The 18,155-nt window shown below is 39.7% G+C and overlaps 1 long non-coding RNA gene across 1 annotated transcript; it reads right to left on the reverse strand.

Annotated features, from left to right (window-relative positions):
• Positions 1-2,304: 2,304 nt before the first annotated feature.
• Positions 2,305-16,684, reverse strand: LOC143125255 (uncharacterized). Its single transcript, XR_012987248.1, has 7 exons — positions 16,482-16,684; positions 11,766-11,852; positions 11,388-11,471; positions 10,914-11,051; positions 7,196-7,330; positions 4,151-4,328; positions 2,305-3,497 (listed from the first exon to the last, which is right to left on the reverse strand). It is a non-coding gene; the product is annotated as an uncharacterized LOC143125255 (long non-coding RNA).
• Positions 16,685-18,155: the final 1,471 nt, after the last annotated feature.

Consider the following 18,155-nt stretch of genomic DNA (forward strand, 5'->3'; position numbering starts at 1 on the left):
GCAGTATTTCTAATACATGTATTTAAAATACGTATTTCAAATACAAAATACTATTTTTTGTAATTTGTATTTTATTGAGATGATGAAAATGCCTTCGTATTTTGTATCAAAATACTTCAGTGTTGTGTATTTTTGTATTTTCAAAATACTGTAAAATACTTTCTGTGAAACACTGTGATGACATCTATCTAACTATCTATAAAGCACAAATCTCTGTCTCTGTCTGTCTGTGGCACCCTCGCATGGTCAAGGCCCTCTGCTCCAGTAGAGCGTTTATTTTCCTTTGCTGGACTGATTAACAGACCCCATAGGCATTGTCTGAATGCAACACTGTTTGAGAAGTTAGTTGTGCTTACAGTAAAGGCATCAACTGAGGAGACACGACTAGCTAAGGTTACACACACTCCTTTGCTCACACAAGCACAGCACATGGACTTGAGTTCACAAGCTTATTTCGCAACACTTGAGTTTGCTATTTTCCTTTCTTTATTCTGTTTTACAGTTTTTTTCTAGACTTTAAATTTGTCTATGTTGACCTGTGAAATATTTCAGTGCTATGGTAACTTGACAAGATACCTCAAACAAGGACATTTTCAATTTTGCACATTTTAAATAAGAAATGATTGATAATGCCATAATAATCGGCTTGTAATTGGTATGACTGATTGGATGGTATTAATGTGACAACATGATTTTTTATTTTTACTTTTTTTGTATTTACATTGATAGAGGTTGTGCACACACCAGTTTCAGGTGTATACAAAATTATTCAACTGTGATAAAACTCACCATAAGTGTGGTAGTGATGGTGTTAAATAGGTTAAAATGCTTAAAGGGTTAAAATGCTACCTAGTTTAAATTTCTAAATGAGTCATCCATTTGTCTTTGAGTTATTGTCACTGATTCATAGTGAGCAATCTATTACACCAACTGGCTGGGAAGTGAAACAGTTGTGGAGTCGGCATTCATAGCCTGTCACTGCAAAACAGTACATCTCCAAACTCAAAAACAGTAGACTAACAGTCAATAAAAGTGGACTGTCAGAGCAGCACAAAATACTAAAAGCCATGCCGAGTGTCCTGTTCGCTCTTAAACTTTCCATCACATTTGGTGCCTCTGCCTAGCCACTTTGTAAATGTGTTAGAATTAGTTCTGTACTTTAAAGAACATTTCGAGCGATCACATAGCCTATACGTTTAATGTTGAAATATTATCAGAAGGCCCTATGTGCAAATTGCTTTTGAGCAGGATCTTACAAGAACATTTCAAAATGAATGGAAAGACACAGTGATGATGAGATTTTGCACTCAGCTGCAGCCTAGGCCTGCTAGTGGTGAGTCTGTTATAGCCTATTTACTTGTAATGTACCCTATGCAACTATTCTATTAAACGATGTGCTAGTCTATTAAACATTATAGGCTATGACCGCTATGTTCTTGCACTATTTTCCCCCATGATCATATTGTTGAAGGATGCTCTTTACTATATGGCAATTTTGGAAAAATAACTAATAAAAGTGAGATGAGGTGCCCCCCCTATTGGTGCTCATGGCCCCCCCACCTTTTGCTCTCTGGCGCCGACCCTGGCAGACGTTTATATTGGGATGTCTAATAGATAGATAGATAGATAGATAGATAGATAGATACTTACAGTAATATGAGGGGTCAGCATATCTATTCTGTTGACTTATTATGGAAGGAGTCTCTTGCTTTCAGATGTTTTTTTTCCAGGTGTACAAGTGAAGGAATAGACGAAAAAGGCTTTTAGAAAGTATTTTGTAGTATTTAAAAAAAAAATACAGTATTTTATTTGAATACATTTTTTTGCCTGCTGTATTTTGTAGCTTATTTTGATACATTTTTAAGGTGGGTATTTGATATTTTATTTGGAAATACATTTTGATGTATTTGTGCCCATCCCTGGTTATGTGTCAATAAATTATCATTTTTATCTATTTTCATACAACCATGTATCTTGTCTAGTAGTGTCACGAACATGTCTGTTCAATGGGGTCTAAACTGACCAAAGGGATTCTAAATTAGTTTAGAATTAGTCGACTACTGCATACAAACATCTACCTTCGCCCTGCTCCACATGCATGTAGACATAGAAATATGTGAGAAACTAAGCATATAACTGTAAATAAAGAAACATAAGAATGAGTGGGGAGAGAGTTACCAACATGGCTTAAAAGGTGCTAAACCTCTAAGGCTATAACTGAAATATATGGATAACCAACTACATGTATATACAAGTTTTATTATATAACTTTCAGTGGCATTACACAAATAATTACCACAATACTCCACATAAATAAAATGAAATAAACATCATCAAATCATGCTCATATTATAAACACATTCATATCAAACCATTATTACAATTATTAGTAAATGTAAAACATATTCTATTCACATAAATGTTCATACTAAAAAATTTAACACATCTCCTGTTCATATGAAATACATGTTCATATAAGTTTTTATGTTGAAACATAATTTAATAGTCTTTATAAAATGGAGGAACAGCACAATTCCAAAATAGATAGATAGACAGAGTTACATACACTTACAATTTGCCACACAATGTTGGTGGTAATTGTTGATACAAAAAGAGATCTCTCAAACCAGTAAAGGAGAAAAGACAGCAAAACAAAACAAAACACAAAAGTCATTCAAATTGATGTTGTAGGTATTCAGGAGTGTATCTGCTGAAGGGAATACGCTTATTTTTGAAATGTGGTCCCAGTTCATATGGACCTGTAATATGTATTCCAGGTGGTAGAAGCTGGAACAAGTGGTGGTTTGGATGAGTGAGGTATTTGATTATTTTGGCAGCGTGGTTTAAGGTGTGGTGTGAGTACTGGAGGGAGTATCTAAACATGTGAAAGAGTGAGAGTCCTGCATAATCCGGCATTAAGTGCAGCATGGGAGGTTAATGAGTCAGAGGTGCTGAGACCACTATCTGGCCAAAGCTACTCTGGAATAAGGTGATGGTGTTTTTTCAGGTGGGCAGGATATTCGAGTAGTCCAGGCTATATACAAAATACTGCAACAAAGTCCTCTTCAACTCCAATACATTAGCACACCTCAACCTTGACAACTTTGATAACACTTTCAGCTCTGCCAGTAATAGAAGTCTTCCAGTCTTGGTCATTCAGCTGAGTAGTTGTGTAGGGGATGGTTGGCCGTAACAGGAACCAGGGGCGATTCTAGGACCAGACCTTTATGGGGTGCTCAGGCCGTAATGAGCAGCTCTGCCAGCGATAGATCTTGTTCCTTCAGCCGAGTAGTCGGGTAGGGCTCACCGTAACAGGAACAGAGGCAGTATAGGAAGAAAGAAAGAAAACATGATTGATTATACACTATGATGGTCAAACCAGAGTCATTATATCTGATGAATGTCTTTTAAACAACAGTTATCTCACGTTACCTGTTATACATTTTTCAAACTTTTCCCAATGGCAGGAGGACAATTCCACCCTTGATGTCAATGGGCTTGAAAAAAAACATACACATTTATAACTGACTGGAAACACAGGATATTTGGCTGACTTGATTATGTGAGCGCATAAAGAATGAAAACAAACACAAATAAAAAATAAATCGATAGGATAAATACAGAAACTGAGGGCTGAAAAATATCTTGTGGTGAATAAAACTGTTATCAGATGTGTAACAATTTACGTTTGCATCGGACCGTTCACAGGCTCCGTCTTCTGCTCGCTCTCGCTTTGAAACGTTCTATGCTCGAGTGTATTCTTTCCAACCTGAAACCTGGATTAAGGCTCGATCACTCAGACGATCAACACCCATCAATTGACATGGTGAGTTCAAGTGCACCAGATGCTGCTGCTTCACAAGAACAAGTTTAGTGCTATTGATGTTAAGTTGAGTTATATATTATTAAATAAATTATAATTTGCAGTGACATTAGCAGTTTCAATTTGCAGTTCGATCGACACACAGGGTGATCATTTGATCATGCCTTAATCTATGACATGTTTCAGGTTGGAAAAAATACACAAGCACTCGCATAATTAAGTCAGCTAAATAACACCATACAAAACATAAGTTTCACTGCGCCTTGGCAATCAAAAATTAACCAATAGGGTCAAAACCGAGTTAGCCAGGATAGAGGTAATCAGTACCTGCATGGTCCGCAACCGGGCAATCTTCTTGTCTTTAGGTAGATTTTATGAGGTGGTCATTTGTCCTTGACTGAGCCGAGGGTCTTGGGAGGCACTGTTGTGAAGTTCTCTCTGATGCGTCAGCACATGGGAACTGGGGCAAAGACGAATGGAGTCCACCTCATCTTACAATTGAGGGCTAAAGAGAAAACAAAAATACACAGAAAAATACACAGAACAGAACACAGTGACAGAACAGTATTTAAGTTATGTGTGTCAAGAGATCAGAACGAAACTCCTACAGTTGGTTGACACTTTGATCCAAAGCAACTTACATATGTCAAATAGATTACAAGGATCAGATTGTCCCCATAACAACTCAGTTTTTCAGGCTACTGCATGCTAGCTCAGCTCCTTAGCCATTACACTACCATCACCCACATTTTTTATATAGAATTTTTCTATAAAGCCAGACATTTGCAGTGAAAGATGTGTACACACATGTTACCCTGTTTACACATTTTTTGTGTATAGCAGCCAGCAGACATTTGCAGTGAACACACACACACATTCTCTGGAAAGACGTAAGGAATAAATTATGAAGATAATTATTTCATAGGCTATGGATAACTTCAAGTTCTGAAGTTCTCAACAAAGCATTTGACTATGAACAACTAACTACAATCAACAAAATTATTGTAGGCAAAGAGGAGCCACATTAACTGTACCACATTGAAGTTATATTTAATATTTTAATGTCATTAAATTTAAAGTTAGCCAAAGTTAACTAATATTAACTGACATGCTAACCTAATGTCAATGCTATTCCCAAAGGATTGCTTGAGATGCACAACACAGACTAGCAGGAGCTAATTTACTAGACATAGGCCTACATTTGCTCTAAACAATCACAATCATTATATCCAACATCCTCCTAAATGTAAAATGTTATATGACATTGTCACTGATTATCCAGACATGATGTCCTTCATGAAGTTAGCGAACTCTACTATCGAACTAGCTAACTCTATGTTATCTGATTTTCAAACTGAAAAAAGTATACTAAATAACTAAGCATACTAAATGAAAATCATTTGCCTGTTAAGTTCATACACACCTTAGATTTGCTGTGCCTCTTCCTCCGACATAGCCAGCTTCCGATTTTAATTTCTCTATAAGATGTTCCGTTGTAAAACTTCGGAGGGCCATCCCACGTGTGCCCTGCTGATTTTGTCTTCATCCACAAGGTGTGTCGATGTGCGAGTTTGTCTGGTGCTTATGTTGACAGGTTATATTTACATAAAAACAGTGAATATTCAACATGGCCCTGCCTAGTTCTTAACAGGCCTCTGCTGTGCCTCCGCCCCTGGTGTTTGCAAAGTCAGACAACATAATGAATCTCGCTGAAAAAAGGCTGACATCCCATCTAATGAATGTTTACTTTAGCATTGTCCACACACAATAAGCTACAAAGTGTGAACTGAAAAAAGAACAAGAAAAACAATAAAACAATGTAAAGCAATAGAGATCCTGATGGAGTTCTAACTATGAGTCTCAATGGCATAAACTGAATGGAAACAACACGCTGGTTATGTAGCCCATTACGTCACTACTATCTGCCAAAGAATGGAGGTTTACAAAAAGATATTGTAACTAGAAAATGTAATTCCGAGGAATTACCAGTGCATGAAAATGCAAAACACATATTAACATAAAATGCAAAACAAACTGGAAACAGTTGTGGGCAGAGGAAACAGTTGGCGGGAGTCGTAGTTGATGACAACTGACAGTTGGAATGGCTGAACAGTTAAATAGTTGAATAGTTTAAATAGTTAAAGGAGAATTCTGGTGTGATATTGACCTAAAATGTGTTGAAACATGATACCGAGTGTGAACGTTTGTCTCATAGCTCACCTCGGCTTGTCCCCTGCACTCAGAAATCTGCCGCTAGTTAGCCGATGCTACCAACAGTGTTTCGTTGTGGTGTCTCGGGCATCGGCCTAGCCATGCAAATAAATCACTGTTTTACACCATTTACGAGGCTCAAAGTAGCTCCATACTTCATTGGTAGACTTCTGAGGGCCTTGACATTTAAAACGAGACATGGAGAACTTTGAAAAAGCACTGGTAGTTTATTTACAAGACGATTTATACAGACAGTACCTTAAGGAATTTTACCATTCCACGCCATCTTGAATTTAGTCCCGATAAGTCGAGCGACGTGTACGAACGAACAGGTATGATAAAGGATCAGATTCCAAAAATAATTCAGTGGAAATGCACGGATTCAGTTGCTTCCAATAGCAGCAACTGGAATCCATGCATTTCCACAGAATTATTTTTGGAATCTGATCCCTTATCATACCTGTTCGTTCGTACTCATCGCTCGACTTATCGTGTCTAAATTCAAGATGGCGTCGAACGGTAAAATTCCGTTCACACTCGGTATCATGTTTCAACACACTTTAGGTCAAAATCACACCGGAATTCTCCTTTAAATTATTTAATAGGGAATTATTGTAGTGAGGACTTTTATTTTGAAAACGTTGTGGGAGGAGGAAACAGTTGGCAGGAGTCACATTTGATGACAACAGTTGGAATGGCTGAACAGTTTAATAGTTTAAATAGTTAAATTATTTAATAGTGAATGAATAGATGTGCATAGGTAAATAGTTTAACCTTCTGAGACCCTGCGTCCTCGTATGAGGACATAACATTATATTAGCAAACAGGCAAAGACATTTGTGGAGCACAACATAGATTCCTGTTTGCTCAACTAGAAGTTGTTTTGTGCTCGAGTTTATTTTTCCTTAAAATATAATTTGTGTGCTCGCTCAAAATATTTTTCTGCGCTCAAATTGTGCTATTGCTCGCTCATAAAAGTGGAACAAATGTAACTCCATATTTCAGTGGTATAGCATAGGAGAATAGCACAGAATAGAGTAATATCATGGATCATAAGTATACTGGTAAGGGACCAGTCAGTATAGGAATGTACATGTTCTAAGATGTAGATTGTAGATCTGAGGTGCCATTGAGCCCCTTCTCTCTGAACCACACACTCACCTACGCAGGGGGCACTGGTGCTGTTGCCACGGTTACTGAACCTTCCAGGACAGGTGCAGGTGTAGCTGCCATTTGTGTTTGTGCAGGTGCCGAGTGGGCCACACACATCAGGAAAGTCCACACACTCATCCACATCTGCACCAGAACACACACACACACACACACGCACACATACACACATACCAGAGTATGTTAATATCCATTAGGCTATGAAAAATGAAGAAGTAGAAGTTATCGACCTACCCAGTAGCGTGGGAAGGGGATGCTGTGGGGGCATCAGCACTCCCTGGTAGGGGGCTGTGGACTAACATAATATTGTAATCATATAATATATAATATAATAATTATAATATATTATAATAATTATTATAATACTAACATATCTTTTCTGGAAAAGCATTCCCAAGTTGATTTTGCTACTGACTTGGAAAACCTGTTGATTGATTTTTGTTTGTTGTTTTGTTTGTCTGAAAGCTTCTTTTGTTTAGCTATTTGTCGGGTCACTATGTTTTATGCACTGTAAATAAATCTGCACTCCACCAAACTCCACGTTTGTTGCTGTGTTTTTTCCTCTGTCACCACTTCCCCTCACTGAGTCCTAGCTGCTACATCTTGTGTGGACTTGGACCACAAGCCCCGTTTTTCACACGCCCTCACATAGACACCACTTTTAGCTTTATATGCATATGTATATTCTGTACATTATTATTATTATGGCAACATGAGCAAACTTTCCCAGATAGCAAGAGGTTGGCGGACCAGTGTCGCCACACTGGAGGCAGATCTGACGGTCCGCTGACGCTTTGGATGGTCGACTGGCTGGTTGTAACAATTTGCCACTTGTGGTCCAAACTCTTTTTTTTATTCAGTTATACTTGTATTAATTCATCATTTTAACATTTTGATATTTTGTGTCTTTCCGTAATATTCAGAAGTTCAGTTAAAAGTGATGGTATATAATATTTTATGTTTTTAGTTTATTTTTAGTGTTTAGATTGCCTGTTTACCACCTGACCTGAGACCATAGATGTACTGTAGGCCTAAACCCCATCTTCCTGAGCCACACCCTCACCTTCACAAGGGGCTCTGGTGTTTTGTTCTGGTTCCTGAACCCCCTGCACAGGTGCAGTTGAAGCAGTATATTATTACAGTATCAACTTGTATAATATGCAGTATTACCAATTATGGTTACCAATATTATGATTATAGTATAGTACAGTGTATCATGGCTTACTGTAGCTTCACATGATATTTGTACAGTGTATAGTAAAAGTTAAGTGAAACTGTGTGTTTTAAAGACAGACTCCAGCACCCTTAAATCACCCTTATATCCCCTCATGGCCTTTAAATGGCTAAAAATGAACTGTGTGTGATTAAAGTTAAAGAAATTTAAAGTGTCTGGATCCCTTCTCTCTCCACACACTGTTCATGATGCTACTGGCTGCTGCAGCTGACACGTTAGCTAGTTTGCCTGCCATCTTTTACGAAGAACTGTCCCACCTCAGGATTGGTTCATCACCCTTATGCCAATCATAGACCTCTGAAGTTTGCCTACAAAAAGTAACCTCAGAGCTGCCATCTTTTCCCATATAATGAGATCCAGGTGTTAATTGAAGCTAACTACCTACAGTATGGCAAGTTGCATTGCTGAGAGTTAGCTCTGGAGTACTGTAGGATAAATCAAAGTGTGCTGTCTTAACGTACCGGATATTACAGTATCCACTCGAAGACAGAGGACAAAAGTGTGTAGAGCAAAACTTCTACATTTTTCATCACCGCGAGAGTTTAAAAGGTGCGATAATACAAATCTCCATGTTATTTTCCCACAGGAAAAATCTCAAGATACCAGATATCCGTATACGGGCAAAGATGGTAGCTTTTTTGTAAGCAGACTTCAGAGGTCTATAGGACTGCAGTTTGAATTTGCTTACTGAAGCTGTGATTTGGTCGACCGTAGATCCAAAGCAGAAATCTGCGGCATTGACATTGACTACCTACTTCGCTCATGATGTCTTATATTTCATATGGACATGTTAACAACCTTAAAAACCTTTCATTGGAGGGTGTCTATCAGTTCAAAGAAATGTCCAGCACGTTCAGCAAATAATGCTAAGGCATAAAAAAAAAAAGGTTTGGTTCCTGTTGGTTGTCAGTTGAGGCCATGGGTCGGTAGGGAATTTTTTATTTTTTATTTTTTTTCCAGTGGCACTAAGGGATAGGTAGAAAATCAATCCCACCAGGATTTCGCGAGGTTTTTTGAGACTGTTGCGACCTAAAATGCCTGGATGGAAGTTGCGGTGATTTTAGCTGTTTCTTGTGGAGAAATTGCGGGAGGAAGTGAAAATTGCAAAAATAGTTTAAATTTAGGGCAATTAAGGTTAGTAAGACCAAAATCACACTGATAATCTTGATGCTTATTAAAAAGGATAATCAAAGGTAAACAGTAAGGATTACAGAAAATCAAAGTAGGCCTACTTTATTTGTGAAAATGCTTTGACTGAGGTCATTCACAAAGCATTATAGTAGAACTGTCCAAAAAAGACAGTCACTTAAAGAGATTGCATCATGTCATATGTTTCAATACATTCATATATTTTGTAATTCATATTAAGTTCATATCTTTTTAATAATTCATAGTCTGTGGCCTGCATAAGTACTAATAGCCAAGTAAGTATCTAGTAATTTCATATTGATTTAAACTATTTGACTACACTTCTGTTTAATGTCATTACATTGGTGGTGTACGTCTAATTGACTGCCTGCCCCTTTAAGGACGTGAGAGTAGCCTAAGTACATTTCTGAGTGGATTGGAAGGCTTGCATCTCACGGCTACGAGTGTAAATCACTTTTTGCATAGTGCATTACGATATGTGGATGCAATTGGGAATGTCTTCTATGTCATTAGTTAAAATAAATGTTAAAAAAAACAACTCGAATGAAATCATTATTGGATCATAGAAGAGGTAAATGTCTTGCAATTTTATTAATTTCTATGATTTTGGTAGCACTACTCAAACTAAGCCCACAAGCTAGCAAACATGACATAAGCTAAAAGGACATATCCAGGTAAACGTTTGCCAATGGGTTGCATAGCCTACTCAAAAATCAGTAAGTAGGCCTTAATTAACTTACTTTCATAGCCTAGGTAGGTTAGCAACGCAGGTTGAGAGATGCAAGTAAGCAGATCATCAACGTTAGCCTTCTATTTATTGTCATCAAAACTGTAGAGGAACGAACAGGGCAGTCTTTGGTGTCATATGCAAAAGGTGCAGAAGTAAGTGTGCCATCTGGCTCAATATTTTGCGCGAGGGACTGTTGTGGTAGGTGAAATTTCACGGTGAAACTACTTTGATTGGTCAAATTTGCGAAAAAGTTGCGGTGTTTGGACAAAATTGCGAGTGCCTTGGTAAGTGACAAAAACAATCGTCTTCGTGAACAGCTGTGCATAGGCTACTTTGTAAAAGAGAGAATACGCTCATTCCTATACATAACGCAAGGGGTAATTAATGTAATTATAGTTCGCCTTTTATTTGTGGATTTATTTAATATATTTAGTGTTATTTCTTCCCCAAGCTCATAAAATAAATGTGGGTCGCACATAAATTGACAGGGTCGGTCGGAAACCGGAACCCAAGAAATTTTTTTTTTATGCTTAAGGACCAGACCAGCAGCTGTAGCATTCAGCTTGGTGTCTAGCGGGCCTGAGTCACACACTCACCTACACAGAAGCCTTTTTCGTTGTTGTTATGGTTCCTGAACCCTTCAGCACAGGTGCAGGTGTAGCTGCCATGTGTGTTTGTGCAGTTACCTTACAGGCCACACGTTGGGAACACAGACTCACCACATTCATTTATATCTGAGAAAAGGATATAAGAATATGTTAAACAAATCAACACAAGCAATCAAGCAAACTGTATGTGCATGGTGTGTTTGTCCACTCACTAGACTGGTGTGCAATAACATAGCACTTAGACAATCAAACTCTCTTTCAAAACACACTATGTTTTACAAATAGATTTACATTTTTACACACTTGAATAGTCTTTGTCCCTGGTTTTGTGTCATCATGTTGTATTGTGTGTCATCATGTTGTATTGTGTGTCATCATGTTGTATTGTGTGTCATCATGTTGTATTGTGTGTCATCATGTTGTATTGTGTGTCGTGTGCAGCGGTTCATCCAACATCCTCACCTGTACACTCTACACCAATCAAGACAAAGCCCTCATGGCAGTCATACGTTGGATAATCTCCCCGCCTTGAGATCTGTCCTGATTCTGTTACAAATTTGACACATGCCTGTTTAGTTTTAATTGTCTTACATCATCTGTTCAATAGTAATGTAAAAAAGTGTGGTAGTTTGAGATCATCTTTTCAATAGTAATCACTGTGGTAGTTTGAATAGTCTCAGATCATCTGTTCAATAGTAATCACTTTGGTAGTTTGAATTGTCTCAGATCATCTGTTCAGTAGTAATCACTGTGGTAGTTTGAAATGTCTCTGCTCATCTGTTCAATGGTAATCACTGTTGTAGTTTGAATTGAGGGTGGTAGCCTCTCTAGTATCCTTACCTACACATTTTCCATCACTTCCCATGACTTCATCATCACTGCATGCACCACCTCCACGTGCCCAGGCGCACGTGTGCAGGTACAGACCTGTGGTGTCAAACACACACACACACACACGCAAACACACACACGCACACGCACGCACACACACATGCACACACACACACACACACACACACACACAGACACACACACACACACAGACACACACACAAGCACGCATGCATGCACACACACACAAAAAAACATGTCACAATCCTCTAACTGTGGCTTAATTAATGATGATCATTGCCTTTTGTGTGTGTGTGTGTGTGTGTGTGTGTGTGTCACATTTCAAACAATATTACTACAGTTATTATAAAAGGAAATCCTCAAATCGCTATGCGTTCTATGTCATAACACATATACAAAGTCATATTAGCATTTGCAATAATATTTATTTTTATACATGAGCCATGTGTTTGAAAGGTGCAGTCTACAATTCAGATCCAATACCGTTTATGTGTCTGTTCAGTGTGTCTGTTGAAAATTAAACACAAACACACACACACACACACACACACACACACACACACACAATGAATGTGTGCATGTTTTTTTTAACAACAAATAACAATAATGTGTTTCCAGTACTGCCACAGTAAGTGAATCTGAAGTTGAAATACAGAAATTGAACAGTACAGTAGCCCTGTTAAATGCATTTTACTGCCCCAAGCCTGTAAATGCTTTGTGCATGAACTATGAACTACAGGTGTATTAACAAGTAAATTCTTTGTGCATGAACTACAGTTGTTGTGTGCATGTGGAAGCATAGTGCTGAAAATCCAAGGTAAAAACACATTCAGAAGCCCCTGCCCAAATTGACTTTTTTTAAAAACATGCTAACCACCAATCTACCAACCAGCCACAAACACAAGACAAATGGCCCATCTAACAGCAGTATACATGTCTAAATGACACTCAGATGTTGTACTTCTTTAGAAATCTATAAATAAAAGTGTTCTATTTCTAAGAAGTGCACGTACAGATGAGCTCTGCATCACTGTGTGTCTGACACTTCCGTTGTGACACGGTTACTTTCAAGAAGGAACTGTTGTCTTGGTAAAAGGATAAAGTGTTTACCCTAGCAACCGTGAAATTACCTGCAAACATGGCTACGGATGCCTGAACAATGATGCCATCTCATACTGGTGTTGAAATGTATTGCTCTTGTCAAAATTGCTTTAAACAAAACAAAAGGCTAAAAGGTCTCAAAAAGCAGCACATGATTCTGCGATCTAATGAAATTCAAGAACATTGACATCTATCAGTCTGGAAATGGTTACAAAACTGTTTCTATAGGCTCTTGGACTCCCGTTAACCATGGTGAGAGTCATTATCTACAAATGGACAAAACCTGGAACAGTTGTGAACCTTCCCAGGACTGGCCGGCCTACTACAATTACTCCGCATTGACGACTCATTCAGAGGTCACAAAAGAACACAAACTAACATCTAAAGAACTGCAGGCAACGTTTGCCTCAGTTAAGGTCAGTGTTCATGATTCCACAATAAGAAAGAGACTGGGCAAAAATGAATTGCAGGGGGAAAAAAACACTGCTGACCACAAATATGACTTTTGGGATAATATTCTGTTTTGGAAGACATGGGTGTCTTTACATCTGGCGTAAAGCTAACACAGCGTTGTAAAATAAGAACATCAAACCAACAGTCAAACACTGTGGTGGTAGTGTGATGGTCTGGGGCTGCTTTGCTGCTTCAGGGCCTGGACAACAAAATGAAGGTTTTGGAGTGGCCTAGTCAAAGTCCTGGCTTGAATCCGATTGAGATGCTATGGTGGCATGACCTTAAACAGATAGTTCATGATCGAAAAACCTCCAATATGGCAGAATTAAAACAATTTTGCAAGAGTGGACCAAAATTCCTCTGCAAAATAGCTTGCTTGAAACATTTCATTGCTGTTGTTGCTGCCCAGGGTGGTTCAATAAGTTATTAGGTCCAGGCGGGCAATTACTTTTTTAAATGGGTGATATATAGATGTGTGGATGTACCTGGCTGACCCTGCATTTGCCTTATTCACATGGCGGCCATTGTAAACCAAAATGAGGCTATGGGGTACACTGATGTTATCATACCTGTCAACATTTAGCTTTCCAAAAACGGGAGATTTTTTTTCGGGGGGGGGGGTCAGTGTTTATACCGGATCTGTGTTTGCATATTTAATACGTTTCATACACGTGTTTCAACACTGCATTTCGGTCGTTGCTTTTACCTTACTATTACCTTAAGCATGTCAGTTATGTATCCACCAGCTGCCTGCCTGCAGCCTACTTCCAAAACTCCAAGCTGCTTGCTGTCAGATTTGGTTCCGAGGGAACAAGTTCAGTGTATCAACAACACTCAATAACAGTTTATGTGATGTGTTAATCAATTCAATTCCCAACAATTTCACAACAGCTAGTTCTGGAGTAGCCTAGGCCAGGGGTTCCCAAACTTTTCCACGACAAGGCCCCCCAAATACCACTAGGTTCTGGCCAAGGACCCCCTTGATGTTTTATTAATTAAACCCATCGACAATACTACGGCAAATGTAAAAATACATTAAGCTAATCTAATAATTATTTTAGCCACAACCACATCGCGATGGAGCATACAGTGTGTACAAATTTTATTTGGGGCTTTCTGCTATATGAGAGCTATCACTCTACTATTATTCCCAGTCATTATCATGGGAAATATGTTCAGATATGCGTCACATTATTATAATGGCATTGTATAACAACCCTCATAGTATATTTTAAATGTTTCAAATGTATTTATTTCTTGCTTTTATTTTTCCCTCCAACTTGCTGAGGCCCCCCTGGCACCCCCTCGCGGCCCCCACTTTGAAAACCACTGGCCATTCAACTAGCCTGCTTGCTTACCACGAGACTCAGGCTGTTAGCACTCAGTTGGCACCCGCTTCCTTATTTGGGTATTGGGTTGCCAGGTTTTAGCCTATGACGAAACGGTTGAAATTGAAACTAAGTGATCGTGTATGTGTAGGGTGTATTTCATATACAATCTGGCAACCTGAATGGATCAATGATTTTAAAATGAAGTTTGATGGCCATGCAAATTACGGGAGTTTTCCGGGAGAAATAACAAAACGGAAGGGTGCTGGGAGATGACCTTGAAATACGGGAGAAACCCGGGGAAACGGGAGTGTTGACAGGTATACTTGTCATGGTCAGGACAGGTCATACTTGTGTTGAAATGTACTGCTCTTGTCAAAAGAAAAAGGCTCCACTATGTGCTCTGCCTAGCTCTCACCCACAGTGCTCACGGAACGTGCACGCTACCCCCACACCAGTGACTCGCGACTACTGAAATACTGCTTAGGCCATCACCCCTAAATCAACACACCTGTGTGGACTAATTACCTCAATGCACCCCAACGATCATACAACAGACTCCAGGTAAGTTCTTACGTCACACGACACACCCACCCTCCAATCTTGCAGCCACCACCATACAGACAAAGGTGGACACACAGACACAGACAGACAAACACAGGCATAGTCCTGGCTCATCAGTGTCAAGCTCTTGCCCATGGTGTTAAAATAGCAAATTGATGAAATGGTGTGTGCGTGCGTGCGTGCGTGTGCGTGTGTGGGGGGGGGGGGGGGGGGGGGGTATATGTGTGTGGGTGTATGTGTGTGACTTCCTGTGTCTTCAGTGCTGAAAAGCAAAAAACTCAGTACAATGTGACGCACACACACACACACACACACACACACACACACACACACACACACACACACACGCACGCGCACACACACACAAGGGCGTAGGTTTGGTATCAGCTTTGCCCATGGTGTTAAAATAGCAAATTGATGAAATGGTGTGTGTGTGCGTGTGCGTGTGTGGGGGTATATGTGTGTGTGTATGACTTCCTGTGTCAAAAAACTCACAGTACAATGTGGCACACACACACGCAAGGGCATAGGTTTGGTATCAGCTTTGGTAGGGGCACAAACTGGTTGTCCTGGAGATTTACACTTTATGAGGTCACATTCAAATAAATAAAACTTCACAACAAAATAATAACAATGAGTTCACTAAAATATTGGTAGGGACAAATTTGTCATCCCACCCTATGGTCCATATGCAAACATACACCTTTACACACACACCCCCACACACACACACACACACACACACACACACACACACACACACACACAGACAGACAATACTTGCGACATCTGTAACTGAAGTGCATCATTAGATTGTGGTTATTTGAGCACCATTAAACTTCAGCAACCCTAATTGTCCACCGAAGGAAAAGAAACAAACTTGATCAGTGTGTCATTAAACAGTGCCAGTGAGATGCACCACTGAAAAAATACAATCTACCTTTCTAAAACTCTACTGCCATTACTTTCTCCACTCAACATACACACAAACACACGCACACACACACACACACACACACACACACACACACACACACACACACACACACACACACACACACACACACACACACACACATATATCTCGCCACTTAATCTCAAAAATATTGCACCACCAAAAAACTCCATGAGAATTACATCTCTCCTAGCTCTGTCAGTATCATGTTTGTCACTCTTTCTCCATCTTGGAAACAACTTTCACAAACAGCTTATATTCTCCTTATTTGGACACATTAGCCGGTTAGTTTTTGATACTCACCTATCATCAAGAGGATAACTTGAGTTTTCATATTAGCAGGAAGGAAAGACCCTCAAACGGTTTATTTCGATGGTGTATTCAGATGATAATCCAATCTCGTATGTGTACGCCGACAAGCAAAGGGAGACTGGCAAGAAAGAAGTATCTGTAAACATACACCCCTCTCTCTCTCTCTCACTCTCTCTCTCTGTGTCTCTCTCTCTCTCCCTCTCTCTCTCTCTCTCTCTCTCTCTCTCTCTCTCTGTCTCTCTATCTCTCTCTTATACTGTCTTTACATCTTCCTCTTCTCTGGGCATACCTCCCTATTTCCTCTGTGTGTGGTGACTGTGGTTTAGTAGTGTAGCACACACAAAAAGAAACACACGCACAGACACACACAGACACACGCACAGACACACACAGACACAGACACACACACACACACACACACACACACACACACACACACACACACACACACACACACACACACACACACACACAAAGACACACACATTTTAACCCACACACATTTCCATTGAAATATGCTAAGCTAGGCTAACAGTGTCAGACTGGATTATTACACGCACAGAGAAGAGAAGGGCATCCTCTTATCTAACTCTGGCGTCTACTGCAAATATTATTGGGCGGTGGTAGAGTAGAGGGTTAAGGGGCTGGGCTAGTGTGCAGTAGCCTGAAAGTTTTCGGTTCAATTCCCTGCTTCCACCGTTGTGCCCTTGAGCAAGGCCCTTAACCCCAAGTTGCTCCAGGGACAATGTAGTCCCTTGTAATATAATTGACATATGTAAGTCACTTTGGACAAAAAGTGTCTGCTAAATGAAATGTAATGTAAATAAGCCTGAATCACACCCTCACCTTCAGGGGCTCTGGTGTTGTTGCCATGGTTCCTGAACCCTTCAGGACAGGTACAGGTGTAGCTGCCAGGTGTGTTTTTGCAGGCGCCTTTCAGTCCACACGTTGGGGCCTCATCACAACATTCATCTCTATCTGAGATGTAGCGATGTGGCTACAAAAATGGGATGTAACATGATTGCCTGAGGTTTGGGTGATTTGACTGACTTGTTGAAACATGCCCTGTTTAAATAGACACCCCGGATATCGAATGTATATGCTTTTAAATCTCCTGGTCGTGGATGGTACACACAGAGGGCCCTATTGTACACCCAGTGCAAAGCACGACACAAGAAAGTGATGCATTTTTCACCAAGCACTCCACTTTCATTAAACCTTGTACGCAGGGGTGTGACAATTAACAACAGAAGGTGTGGTCTGGCACATAATCAAAAAATCGCTATCTTATACCCTCTAAAAATTATTACTGACCAAGATAAAAACTGGTCAATAGCGAAAGGCACATATAAAGCATAGCGGAAAACACACAGCTGCCACATGTTCCGGCTCTGTGACTACCCACGTTGGTGGTAAAATTGGGAGGCCACATTAACACACTTTTCCACTTCCCTCTGTGTAAAAAGGACAGGCGTTCAGCAATAAAGGTACATTTGTGTGTGTGTGTGTGTGTGTGTGTGTGTGTGTGTGTGTGTGTGTGTGTGTGTGTGTGTGTGTATGTGTGTGTGTGTGTGTGTGTGTGTGTGTGTGTGTGTGTGTGGGCACACACGTTTGCCCAGTTTACCTTTTTGTAAGCAGCCTGTATATTTGAAGATGACTACTTCA

Source organism: Alosa pseudoharengus, unplaced genomic scaffold (assembly GCF_046254945.1).
Source record: "Alosa pseudoharengus isolate Yale_2024_CS ecotype anadromous, Long Island Sound unplaced genomic scaffold, YU_APseudo_1.1 YU_APseudo_1.1_scf_1, whole genome shotgun sequence".
NCBI classification, from domain to species: Eukaryota; Metazoa; Chordata; class Actinopteri; order Clupeiformes; family Clupeidae; genus Alosa; species Alosa pseudoharengus.